The sequence below is a fragment of the Phocoena sinus genome, chromosome 11, assembly GCF_008692025.1.
Source record: "Phocoena sinus isolate mPhoSin1 chromosome 11, mPhoSin1.pri, whole genome shotgun sequence".
NCBI classification, from domain to species: domain Eukaryota; kingdom Metazoa; phylum Chordata; class Mammalia; order Artiodactyla; family Phocoenidae; genus Phocoena; species Phocoena sinus.
Genome location: NC_045773.1, coordinates 81,622,532 through 81,636,618, shown reverse-complemented (window position 1 = coordinate 81,636,618; position 14,087 = coordinate 81,622,532). Strand labels below are relative to the sequence as shown.

At 39.9% G+C, this 14,087-nt stretch overlaps 1 pseudogene; it reads right to left on the bottom strand.

The window, feature by feature from the left end:
- LOC116762187 overlaps nt 1-13,829 on the bottom strand; it is a 382,117-nt pseudogene extending 368,288 nt beyond the window's left edge.
- Nucleotides 13,830-14,087: the final 258 nt, after the last annotated feature.

Sequence of the window (14,087 nt, the reverse complement as noted above, 5' to 3'; positions counted from 1 at the left end):
TCCACAATAATTAAATGAGTCAATGTATGCAAAGCACTTCCAACACCAAAATAAGTACTTAATCAATCTTAGCTGTTACTATAAGAATAAAGTTAAAGGTCTGCAGTTTATCAAAAGCTCATTCAATTACGATCTTGCCCCTGTCTACTGCTCCTGTACTTTCCCCACTGGCTACTCCAAGTCCTTGGCTCTGGTCACACTGAACTATTCACAGTTCACATTCTTTTACTCCTCAATACTTTCCTCCTTGTTATTCCCCTCTGCCCCTCCTTCAACTAAATGACCTCACTTATCCTACATAACTTAATTCAGTTGTCATTCCTTCTGCAGTCTTCTGGTCCCCAGGTCAGATTTAGGTGCTTCTCCTCTATGTTTGTATATACCAGGTACATATCCCTATCTACATATCCCAAGAACTCCCACCATACTGTCCTATATAATTACTTATTTACTTACCTGCCTTCCCCACTAGAAAATAAGCTTCCGTAAGTCAGGGCTCGCCCATATCTTATCTGACTGCATATGATAGTTGCTCATATGTACCTGGCATATGATAGTTGCTCAATAAATGTTTTTTAGATGGAAGGAAGGGAGGAAGGAAGAGTAGGCATTGTGGACACAGCAGCTGGAGTTGGCCTAGAAACAAAGGACAAGTTTTTTTTTGAATGACACATACAGAAAATAGCTTGAATGAAGAGCTGGTAATATTTCATGACTGACTAGATAAGAGGTTCAGGGAATGGAAAGACAAAGTAAGAAAGAGGTAGAACCAGATATAGAAATAGGGAGAGCTTAATGAAGAGACAGCCTTGGAGGGAGAGATGAATTTGACTTTAGATAGGTTGCTTTCCAGCTGACAATGGGATATTCAAATAAAAACCAGGAGTTAGAAACATGAGACTGCTGCCCAGGAAAGAGGTAAAGGTTAGCATTATCAATGTGGCAGGCATCTGCATCAGAGCTAAGAGCTGAAGCCATGAGAGAAACTAACTAACTTCACAATAAGAGAGAATAGAAAAGGCAAGGGTCAAAGGCTCAGGTCTCCAAATGGGGGAAGGTCCTAAAAAAAAAAAAGAAAACAACTGGAGGCAGAAAGGCAATGCTCTCTGAGCACTGGAGTAAATGATACACAGAGGGGAGATGAATTGTCTGAGCCTTTTTGGAGGACTAAATTGCAAAAAGCCTATATTAGATAGGTTGCAAACAGCCAATTAGATAATGACAGAATAATTATCCAAACCGTTTGTTCGTTTTCTCTGCCTTAAGATTTCCTAAATAGATTTCCTTCTGGGCCCTTCGGGATGGATGACCCACCACTAAGAACATTCTATAACCATTCTGTCACATGGAACACAGAAGGGGACTGACAGCTTCTCTGGCACTCACCTGGGTGGGAGCAGCTCAGGAACTCCCTGTCCTGTCCATCCTGAACACAGAGCTCTGCCTCTTGCTCCAGATGGGAGATCAAAGGAGGTTTAGGAAATGGAAATCCTGGTTGTAGAGAAGGAAGAAGACAGTGTGTAGAGCAACAGAGAACTGTGCTAACGCTTACCTTGACCCCTCTGTTTGCATATGGAAACAGGAAAGAAATGTCCATTTGGGTAAAGAAAAGGGTTTATTCAGGGGTCTGGTAACATGTAAATAAACAGGTCTAGGAAATTTCTCAGAGAAGTCAATACTCAGAAGGGCAAAGAAGGAGATTCTGGGAAATAGTCGGTTGTATTTTCCCTGTTCTTTTTAGGAGGATGGGAGTCTGTAGAGGGAGGTTAATCTGTTTTCAGCCGCTAGGAAGGAGCTCATGACTAAGAGCTGAATACAGAGCAGTTAATGGAAAATGAGAGGCCTGAGGAGGCGAGAATCCAGGGAGAACAGACGTTAAGTGTCTCCTTTTCACCCAGGGAGAGTTTCATTGCAAAGAATCAGAAAACAACTAGGTTAGCCAGAAAATTATCTTGCTACGTAACAGGGGCAACTCAAAACTAATTTGGGGGAAGATATTGATGATATGGAATGAGAGCTCTGATTTTCAATATGAGACCCCATACACATCAATAAATAAAGCAATTAAAAGGAAAAGGAAGGGAGAAAGTACTAAGCCAAGTACAGGGAAAGTCCTTACCAAGTGATACCACGTTTCCATAATTTTCCAACATCACATCTTTATAGAGGTGCCTTTGAGCATGGGTCAGACACTGCCACTCCTCATTACTGAAATTCACAGCTACATCCTCAAATGTCACTGCCTCCTGAAACAATATGTCCCTGCTGTCCTGGAGAAAACTCCATAGTTCCCTCAGGAAACAGAGGCAGAAGAAAGGAATTTGTAGGGAGGTTTACAGAAGTGAAAGGCTGTTACTGTTTCGTGTATATTTGGGGATGAGGTGAAAGGTAACATCAGCTTTCAATAGCAAAAAATAACGAAAGAGGAAACAATCCACAAATGGTTTGTCACCCAACAAAGTATCCCTTATGAGAGGGAGCACGTGGACTTGGGAGGTGCATAGCCAGGGAAGGCAGTGAAAATAAGGCCACATTTAGGAGGCAGTGATATATTTCCAGGAGGGAAGGAAGGGGTCTTAGCTCACTTGAGACTGGCTCATCAGTATGATTTTTGCTCCTGGCAGGCTTCCTTGGCTTCCATCTTCGGCAAAGGCAGGACAATGAGGAGATGGCAGAGCTGAGAGAAGAGAAATAAGCCAAGAGTCAATTCAGCACAGTGTTGAAACCTTCTGCTTTCATCCTCTCCTCCCCAAATGTAGAAGCTTCCAAAGCTCTAACCTAGGGGTTAAGTCTACTGCATTACAGTATCCTCCTTCTCCATTATTCCTCTAGTCTCAGTTTCCAGTTTGGGGTATCAGGCCCTGGCCAGCAGCCAAGCCGACTGTAAGTGCGTTCTTCTTCTCTCACCTACTACACCTTTTTCTCTGGTCTCGTTTCATCCTAGAATACCTTACACCCTCCGCAAATGGCCCAGATCACTGACTCCCAGCTTATACGATAACCTGGCTTCCTATATTAGAACGTTGAAGTCATTTTGTCCAAAACGACTTGGGGTGGAGGTGGAGGGAAAGGAATGAAGGAGAGGTATGGATCAGAAATATCCAGGGATAGGCCCAAAGCTTTTTTCTTTAGGTAACTTAATGGCTGGTCAAACTCAAGTTAGTTTACTAGAAAAAATTTTTCCCTTGTTCTTCTTAGAGAAAATCACTTTCCCCCTTTGATTCTGAGTCTCTTTCCTGTTAATTCCCTAGTATTAAGTGATTCCGCTTCGCCCCAACTGCCCTCCCAGCATAGCAGAGCACACACAGCTTTTAAAATGCAAAAGAAACTTTCTCAGAGTGTACACGTGACTAGGTATAATTCATATGGATTGGGCAAGAAGTACAGTTTCACATTACTGATTAATGGGGCCCTGTTTTATTCCTTGCAATCCAGCTCAGCCTCTCTGTAGCTTCAGTGTTTATGGTGGTTTATCTTTCTTGATAGTCATCAACATATTCCCAAGTCCAAGACCATTCTTTCTGGTCTGAAATCATCTACTGGTAAGTCTCTAGGATAACCCTTTGGCCTCAGGACCCCAAAACTATCATTTCAATTTTACCAAAACCTCAATTTAGGAGTAAACTGGCTTCTTTCCACAGAAATAGGCCAAGAAGACTTTTCTTTGGTCTAGGCCACCCTTAGCTTTTGATCAAGAACAGGCCTGTGTTCAATCATTGTGGGTTCCACACAGTTTTCTCACTATCTCCTCTGAAAGCCTGTTACTTTATAACTCTTTGTCTCAAAAAGTTCCCAAACCACCTGGAAGGCACAGAGCTCACAGCAGATACATGTTTTGCTCTCAAATGTTCCATAACAGTTCTTTTCCTTATAACATCAATAAACTTAAACCTCCTAATTGGGTTTTTTTCAATCAACATTTTATAATGAACATTTTCAAATATACAGAAAAGTTGAAAGAATTGTAGAGGAAACATCCATATATCCACCACTTACATTCTACAATTAACATTTTGCAATATTTGCTTTATCACGTATCTGTCCATCTAACTATCCCTGTCTCTGTCCATAAATTCATTTTATATTTTGTTTCATTTCAAAGTAAGTTGAAGACATAAGCATACTTCACCCCTAACACTTTATGATACATATCATTAACTAGAGTTCAATATTTGTTTACATTCCTGCTTCTGAAGTAAAATTTACATACAGTAAAATTTACATACAGTAAAATGTACAAGTCTTAAATTTTTGACAAAGCACACACCCTATCTAACCCAAACTCTCCTCCATATACATCCAGTTGGATTTTTACCACATCTTCTTCATAAATTAGGAAAGTTTTGTTACCTTGTCATGGCTTCTTTTCCCCTAAGTGTTCATCACATTAAAAACTGTTTTTAATTGTGGTAAAAAACATATAATGTGAAATTTACCATTTTAACCATTTTTAAGTGTACAGTTCAATAGTGTTAAAAATATTCACAATGTTGCATAATAGATCTCCAGAACTTTTTCATCTTGCGAAACTGAAACTCTATACCCATTAAACAACAACTCCTTATTTTTCCCTCTCCCAAGCCCCTGGTAACCACTGCAGTGATTTTTTTTTCCTAGCCTCGCTGAGGCTTGTGGGATCCTAGTTCCTCAAGCAAACCTGGCCACGGCAGCAAAAGTCCTAACCACTGGACCACCAGGGAATTCCCCCCACTGTAGTGATTCTTAAACTTTATTTTTTAGCCTCAGAATTTGAAAGGTCAGTTTCTGCCCTCAAGTTAAAAATGAACTTGGGGGAATTCCCTAGCGGGAATTCACATGTGGGGGAGAGTGAAAGCTCTGGTCTCTTCCATTTCTGAGGACACTAATCTCATCACTGGGTCCCCACCCTTATGACTTCATCTAAAAATGATTACTTCCCAAAGGTCTCACCTCTAAATATCATCACACTGCGGGGTGGGCTAGAGCTTCAACATACGAATTTTGAGGGGACACAAACATTCAGCCCATAACAAAACTATTTGTTAAAGCAGTGTATAGATATTATCCAGGGCGAGATTAACTCATTTACATTTTATGTTAAGTAACTGTAAACTTTATGGCCCTGAAAATCACCTATAAGAAGAGAATTCAAGATCTTTTGAGAAAAAGAGGACTTGGATACTCAGGTCAGATGTGAACCATAAAATTATATATATTTTAAAAAATGAAATAAAATGAACAACGAAGTTAAGCAATATTCATTATTTTCTACCTCTCCTAAATTTGTGATAAATATGTCCTATATTATTAATTTTCATTTATGATTACCTATACAGTGGAAATTTCAAGATTTCTCTTCTGGAAGTTCCAATAATATGCTTAGAAATTCATTTTACGTATTTTTTCTTTGTAGGTAATATATACTAAAAGCCTATTTTTGGGGTGTCCAGGGGCCTAGTCCTCTAAATGTCTGTGCCTTTCAGGGTCTAATTTTATGACTCCAGAATTGTTAAATACCATCAGCCACTTCTATACAAATCTTATCCACTTTTCTCTTCATATATGCCACCAAAGAGCATTTTTAAAGCCCAGCCCCACATTTCCCCATCTTCCTTTATTCTTCTCAAAGCTTCATGACAATACCTTTTCTCCTTCTTTTGCCATGGCTTTATCTTCTATTTCTCAGGTATACCTATACTTAATTTAAAAATCTCAGGGTTAACACAGGTACAGAAATAAAATTACCTACACTCAAATTTTACATGTTGGTAAAATTGTGGTTGGGAGGAGTTACTGTATTATACCACAAGTTTTATATGTGGAAATATTCATGTACACATATGTAAGCTACTTATCATACATAAAGTTGTACATATAATAAGTGAATGAATACATTCAATATCTTTCATAAATTGCTTTGAAGAATCTCTTTTTATGAATCTTTATTTTTTTCCAAATTTGGTTTAAGATGAGGGTAGAAACCTAACAATTTAGTTCCTCTCAATACCGAGCCAAGCCTAGTATAGAAATAACAGATTTCCTATAAATACTCAATAATGAGCATATTTCCAGGCCCCAGGAAGCATCTCCCACTTAGTCTGTGTCCCTGCCCCATTTTCAGCTGCCATAACTCCTGCCACAATACCCTGTGTGCATTACCTCTTTCCTGCAGGAGCTTGGTATCACAGATACAAAGCTGGTTTGATAGTCCTGGAGTCTCATCTGATACCACCACCTATTGCAAGGAAAAGAATACATTTGGAGAGGTTATGGAGGGATGGAAAATGTAGGGGAAGCTGCAACCAACTATGAAGTTCTGTTCGTGGAAATCAACTCCCAGAACTACCAAGAGGGGTGAGAAAATCAGGGACTCAGTCCCTGATATACCTTATGAAAAACAGAAATGGCATCCAATTGTTCTATAATGTAAAATGATCACCAGGCCATCCAAGAAAAAAAGTACTTTGAAGGAGAACACTTCCACAAGGTCAATCCAGGCCCACCACACTCCCACTGCTTTCCTCCTTTCTTGGGCTCGGTTCTTCCTCTTTGTGATATACTGCAGACACTCCTCTTTTTACCTGCTGCATCTTTTTACCCAGCTTTCTTTTCCAGTCTTCTAACACTGTCCCAGTTTCTTCTCTGCTGGTTGGATCCAGCTCCAAGTCAATCGTGGCTTTGCCTGGACCAGTTTGAAGTGGCTCCAGTGGATACCAGCCTCCTTTCAGGGATTTAAGCCTTGGTGGTGCCAGCCAAAGGGCCTCTCCTGACCCACAGGGCAGCTGCTTTTTGGCTTGATGTGTCAAATACTGCCCTGGATTTGGGGTTCATCAGCAGTACTAAGCTAGTGGTAATCCATACCTTATTTTCCTGCATATTCGATGAAGGGAGGAGAAAACAGAGGAATGTGACCAAAGCAAAAAGAAGGAATCAGAGAATCTGAGGTATCTATGGGAGATGAGGGAGCAGGGGAAGATAAACTGAAAATGATAATATATCCAGAATACAACCTCCACTGCCACTATCTTGTCCCAAGCCACCATTGTCTGCATTGCCCTACAGTATTACGTTAGCCATCCAGCTGGTCTCCTGCTTCTATCCTCAATACAACAGAGTAGGCCATTTAAAACTTAAGTTGGATTATTTCATCTCTCTGCTTAAAACCCCTCAATGGGTCCATCTTACTCAAAATAAAGAGTAACATAAAAGGCCCTAAAGAATGTGCCTTTTGAGTCTCTCTTGTTCATTCAAAATAAAAGCTTAAGTCCTTACAATGGCATACAAGTCTATAGGGTGTGCTATTACCTCTCCTACTATTCTCCCCCTCATTCAACCCTCTTCAGTCACACAGACCTTTCTCTTCCTTTTTAGGCACATTTCCATTTTAGGGCCTTTGTACTGGCTGTCCCCTCCACCTCAAGCTACCCTCACGATGAATAATCTTGCTTCCTTCAACTGTTTGCTTGTACATAATCCTCCCAAGGAAACCTACTCTAGGTCCCCTATTTAAAATTACAGCCTACCCCCTCCTTCCAATCCTGACATGCCTTACCTTCCTATATAGCACTTTATCACTTTCCAACATGGTGCATAAGTTAACTTATATTCTTTCTATTGTTTATTGTAGATCTCTCCTTCACTAAAATGTAGGCTCCCAGGCTTTTGATGGCAGGGATTTTTGTCTATTTTGTTCACTGCTGTATTCCCAACTTCTAAAACAGTGCCTGCACCAGTAGGCGCTCAGCTAGAAATTGGCTGAATGAATGAATGTACGAGTGGATGCTGGGGAGGAAAATAAATGAAAAAAAAAAAAAAAAGGGTAAGAGGCTGCTGAGAGCCAAGAAGAGCGGGAGGGAGTTAGGAATGCAGGAGGAAAAAGCCCTTGTTTGGCAGGAACCCGCGGCGGTCCCCAGCTCCCGGCGGACCGGGCTCCAAAGCCCCGCCCCGTCCCCGCCAGCCGTCCCGGGCCCCAGGGAAGGGGTGTATTTAAGTGAACCAGGTGGTGGTGCCAGGGTCCTCCCAGCCGCACCTCGGCGGTTTCGGAGACACCAGTGGCAGCTTGGGAGCCCCTCGGCTAAAGTCCCGTCCCACGCTGGCTGAAGACACAGACCTTCCCGCCGACATTCTCCTCTAAAAACGAGAAAATAGAGAAACCTATTCTAGCTCCACTTCCTAGTCCTTCAATAATCATTTCCGGTGACTTTCTAGGAAACCTCAACTCGCTGGTCGAGGAATTTCCCTAGAAAGCCTCCGCAGACTCCAAACGTGTTATTTCCTGTTCTTCAGAATGCATCTCTTAAAACAGAACCACAATGTCATTATCCCACCTAACAAAATTAAAATAATTCCTGGGTACCATCTAATACTGAGTCCATATTAAAATCTCCCAAATATATAAAATACGCTGGTTTTTTGAATAAAGATCTAAAGTCTACATACTTTATTTGGTTATTTCTCTTAATCCTCTTTTAATTTAGATCTAGAATAGCTCCTCCATCTTTCACTTTTCCCCGCATTGAGTAAATTGGGTCATTTGTCCTGAATGTTCCACATGCTGGCTTTGTCTGTTTGCATCCTCATTTAATGATTTGTTTTTCTAGCCTTCTATTTGTTAACTAGATGTTAGCTCTAAAGGTTTAGAGTTTGGTTTACCTTTATGGGTAAGCATTCTTACGTGGTGCTACGTACTTCTTTTTGCTTTATATCAGGAGGCATATAATGTCATTATTTCACTCTTTGTGATGCTAAGATTGATCAATGAATCAGCACTTGCTAGTTGGATCCCTCCATGTAAAGCTCCTCATCAACCTTTTATCTGGTGGTTTCATCCACTGATGATCTTTGCCTGAATCAACCATTTTATTGCAGAACTGGGATTTTCTAATTCAATATTTTTTTCACATGTATGAGTTGGAATTTCTTTTTTGTTTGTTTTATTTATTTATTTATTTTTGTGGTACGCGGGCCTCTCACTGTTGTGGCCTCTCCCGTTGCGGAGCACAGGCTCCGGACGCGCAGGCTCAACGGCCATGGCTCACGGGCCCAGCCGCTCCGCGGCATATGGGATCTTCCCGGACCGGGGCACGAACCCGCGCCCCCTGCATCGGCAGGTGGACGCTCAACCACTGCGCCACCAGGGAAGCCCGGAATTCCTTTTTAAACAAGGATTTTATCTCATTAACCTATCAATTCAGGGTTATTTGGTTATCCTGAAATGTCAGTTCAAACAGGAAAGACAAAATAAATGTTTACTTTTCTGTTTAATTGCTAATTTTCAGAGTAAAAAGTTGTGCCCTAGGTGCCAAGGCCACTGATACATTAGCCATTCTTCAAAATGGCCATCAATGAGCACTGCCTTCGAGTATTCATACTCTTGTGTATCTCCTTCCTACATTTTACCAGTGTTGGTTTGTGTGACCAATTGAGTATGGCAGAAATGATGTTCTATTACTTCTAATATTAGGTAATAAAAGAAACTGTGGCACCCCAGTGTTCACTGAAGCACTGTTTACAATAGCCAGGACATGGAAGCAACCCAAATGTCCATCAACAGAAGAGTGCATAAAGAAGATGTGGTACATATATACAATGGAATATTACCCAACTATAAAAAAGAACGAAATTGTGCCATTTGCAGAGACATGGATGGACCTAGAGACTGTCATACAGAGTGAAGTAAGTCAGAAAAACAGATATCGTATATTAATGCATATATGTGGAATCTAGAAAAATGGTACAGATGAACCTATGTGCAAAGCAGAAATAGAGACATAGACATATGGACATCAAGGGGGGAAAGGAGGGGTGGGATGAATTGGGAGGTTGGGATTGACATATCTACACTATTGATACTATGTATAAACTAGATAACTAATGACAATCTACTGTATAGCACAGGGAACTCTACTCAATGCTCTGTGGTGACCTAAATGGGAAGGAAATCCAAAAAACAGGGGATATATGTATATACACAGCTGATACAGCAGAAACACACACAACATTGTAAAGCAACTGTACCCCAATAAAAAAAAAAAGAAGAAGAAAAAGAAACTGTGGCTTCTATCTTGGTCTCTCTTTTTTTCCCTTTCTCTCAGATCACTCACTCTAGGGGAAGCCAGCTGCCAGGCTGAAAAGTGAGACCCAGGTGGTGAGGAACTAAAGCCTCCTGCCAACAGCCATATGAGTGAGTCTAGAAGTGGATCCGTCAGCTCCCTGTCAAGCCTTCAGTTGACTGCAGCCTGGGTCAACATCTTGGCTGCAACCTTAAGACAGAACTAGAACCAACCCCTAAACTGCTCTCAGATTCCTGACCTGTAGAGACTGTGAGAGAATAAATATTCAATTCTAAATTTGGGGGTAATTTGTTATGCAGCAATTGGTAACTAATATTTTTTGTTGTTTCCTCTTTCTGAGCATCATTAACTCATGGATTTTTAAAGAACATTCAAGGACTCGTAATCAATTGCACTTTTCTTTTTTTTTTTTTTCTTTTTCTTCTTGATGTTCAAATGATTCCATCTTTGGCCAGTGGGAGTCCCTTTATTTTATTTCCTGTGCCCTTTCATCTAACTCTAAGAGTCTTTGATGGTTTTCTTGCCTTCTGGCAGCACAAGATATTTCAGGCTCATTTTGTATATTTCCTGCTCCAGACCTGGAATCAGCCATTTCTCCAAGGAGTCCTGGTTCCTTTCAGAGGGAAGAGTGATTGCATAGCTTTGTGACTGGTCATAACTTCTTTTAAAGCTTATCAAAATGAAATAAAATTAATTATGGGATTGAATCCAGGCTAAACCACTTGGTACCTGTGTGCATAAGAACCTAAGCAAGGTATACATCGTGCCCCAGTTTCCCCAACTGTAAAATAGGTCCAGGGTGAATATCTAATTTTCAGAGTCGTTATGAGGATTAAATGAGACAATATACAGAAATCATTTAACACATCACCTGGCATCAAATTTCATCATTAGAATAATAGAATTGCAAGTCTGAAAGATACCACAGTGATGACCAAGTACAATTCGTTCATTTCACACTTGAGAAACCTGAGGGCCAAGAGATTATAATTTTGTCTAAAACTACAAAGGAGGATAAAATTAGAAGAGAAACTAATGACTCCAGAGTCTTGGATCTCACACTTGGGCTATTTTGATAAAAAGCAGTCCCTCCAGCCTGATCAGGGCTTTTATTTATTCAAAAACAAAAGAGGTTAGAGAGTACTAGGCACATTAGTTATAAAATGGTATTATGGAAAGTTCATCAATCTTATGTTCTGAAGACCTGATTCCTGGCTCTGCCACTCACTAGCTTGATATTTTGGTCAAGTCATTTAACTCCTTTGCATCTGTAAAACAGTAACAATAAATCCTTTAATCTCAGCTCATTGTGAGAGTGAAAGTACAATATACGGTTTATGAAAGTGCCTGGCTCATAATAATTGCTAAATAATGATCATTATATTAAAAAAATTCCTTCAATCCTCCAATTTAATACAAATGTATTCTTCTCCTCTAAAGGAAATTGGGTTTTGATTAGACTGATCCCTAATTCTGAAACTGAGTTCAGTGAATACTGCACAAAGGCACTGAGCAAGAGGCTGCAGGAAAGATGCTATGTATGGTCACCCACTCTTCAGACTGTAGTCTTTCTTCCTGATATCAATCTACTTAACAGTACTAGCATCCAGTACACATATACTCACAGGGTATATTTATGAGAGGCTTTGCTATAACCTTTGCTGATATGAAGATACTTTACTTCCACAGCAGATCCTTAGTATATGACTTTAATAATCTAGTCCAATTGAGATATAATTTATTTACATTTTTCTTGGTTAACCCCAATCTCATAAAACCTCATAAATAATCTCCTAAAATAATTAATGCTGGAATTTTGCCAGGGATCCATGTCAAGCTTTTCAGCCTAATTCCACAGTTCATCTTTTTTCAGTTTTTGAAAAGTTGGATATTTGCCAGTCTTAGTCATGAGTCACACTCCTTAAAAATGGCCTCCAGGGGCCCTGTGGCTAATCTGCCTGAAATTCGGGATCCTTCAAGCAATTTTATCTGGGTACGAAGACTTGCACTCATTTAAGGCAAGTAGTTACTCTTTTACTATCTCCTTGTACGTCCTGAAATATAATTTCCTCATATTAATGTTTGTCCTACCATTCCCAATTTGAAGGTCATGATCCTTGATGGAGAAACAGAAGCCTGATTGGTGTTAAGTTATTCTATGGCCCCTCTGCTGTCTGTTGAAATTACCAAATTCATTTCCAGGGGCTTTTTAAAAAAAATAACAAACATTTCAGGCATACAAAACAATAATAAAAAAACACTTAACATCTATCTTAAGATATAAATATTACAGATATAATTATATCCCCTTGTCTACTCCGCTCCAATTCCTCTCCTCTTCCTTCTCAGGTTAACTACTATCTTGATATTGATGTTATTATTCCGATGCATGTTTATATATTTTTAGTACATATGTGGGTAGCCATAAACATTTTATAGTATAATTTACGTTTCCCTAATTTTATACAAATAGTTTCACTCTGTACATATTTAAGTTTGAAAGGTTTGATTTGATTTAGGTTCAATATTTTTGGCAAGAATGCTTCATAGAGGTTATTATGTACTTTGTACATACTCAACTTCATGGTTTTGAGATATATCCTTAATGAAAAATGTATCCTTAGCTCATTCATCTTATCTGTCACAGGTATTTTTCATTTTCCTTCCAACAGTCTTGTTCATTATTCTGATTACTTTTTCAGTTCAACTCAGAACTTTAGCAAGTATTTGTTTTTTGTCCTTGAGTTTATGGATTTCATTTTGTTTATATTGGCTGTCTTTTTGAAATAATTTTCTTGGAGTTTCCCCTTCTAAAAAGGTTATGTCCCATAATTTTATGCTAGCCAGTTCATATTCTAGTGTAGGAAAGAATAACCTAAAAAGTATTTGCCACGTCCTCAAATTTTTAAATATATCTTTTGTGCTTATCTTAATTACTTAAGTAATTAACTTAATTACTTCTCTTCAAGTTTCTACTGCTAATCATTATACTGAAATATAACATACTGAAAATATATTATAGAAAAATATAATACTTTAGAAATATAATATTTTGGAAAATACAGCATACATTACTTATAATGCATGCTTGTGGGTTTTCATAATCCCCAAATTATAAGATATTTAAATGTATGTGACACATAGTTCTCTTTTAAATAAAGCTACTGATCAGAGGCAAATACTGATATTAGTCAATGATGCTTTGCAGCAATATTTTTTCAGAATCGTTTCAATTCATTCATTTAACAAGAATTTCTTCAGCAACTGTTATAAGAGCTTGGGATACAGGAATGAACAAAACAGTTAAAGATCTCTGCGTGGTGGAGCTTACGTTCACGTAATTCTGATTAACTCGTGCTTCCATTTTCTTTCGTTGTTTTCCCTCTTCACACGCTGAAGAAGATCAATTTCATATTCAAGCTCATCTGTTCTCCAAGTGGCAACAGGTCCAAACTAGCAAGCAGGGACCGGAACCGTCCAGCTTCTCAGGGTTTGTAGTGCTGGACCAAAGAGAAGAGTCCTCCGGGGGTCCTAGAAGGGCGAGCCGCGCGTTACCATGGAGACCGCGGAATAGAAAGGCTCTGTCTGCACTTTGGAGTTCAGCCCCTCGTCTCTGAGGTGCGGGTGGGGTTTTTCGGACCTCATCTGAGGAGGCCTTTGCGCTCCTTCGGCCCCACCGCGGAGAAAGCAGGACCCGCAAGGTCGGCGGAGAAGGTGAGGTTGCGGGGCAGGTCTGTGAGGCCCTGCCCGGGGTTCTGGCGGGAGCCCCTCGCTGGCCTTCTGGGGAGGGGCGGGGCCTGCGGTCGGAGGTGGGATTGGATGGGTTGGGACGTAGGAGGGCCCGCCTGCTGGAGCATATTTTATCTTTACCTCTTCTAATCTGTTTTTCTCTCCTTCTCCTCCTCCTTTACGCCATCCTTTAATATTACAATTAAAGTTTTTTTATTTGGCAAACTGGTGAATATAGCGCTTATTCTGGGTCAGGGCTTGTCCTAAGTGTAGTATACATATTGATATTCATTCGTTTAATTCTCA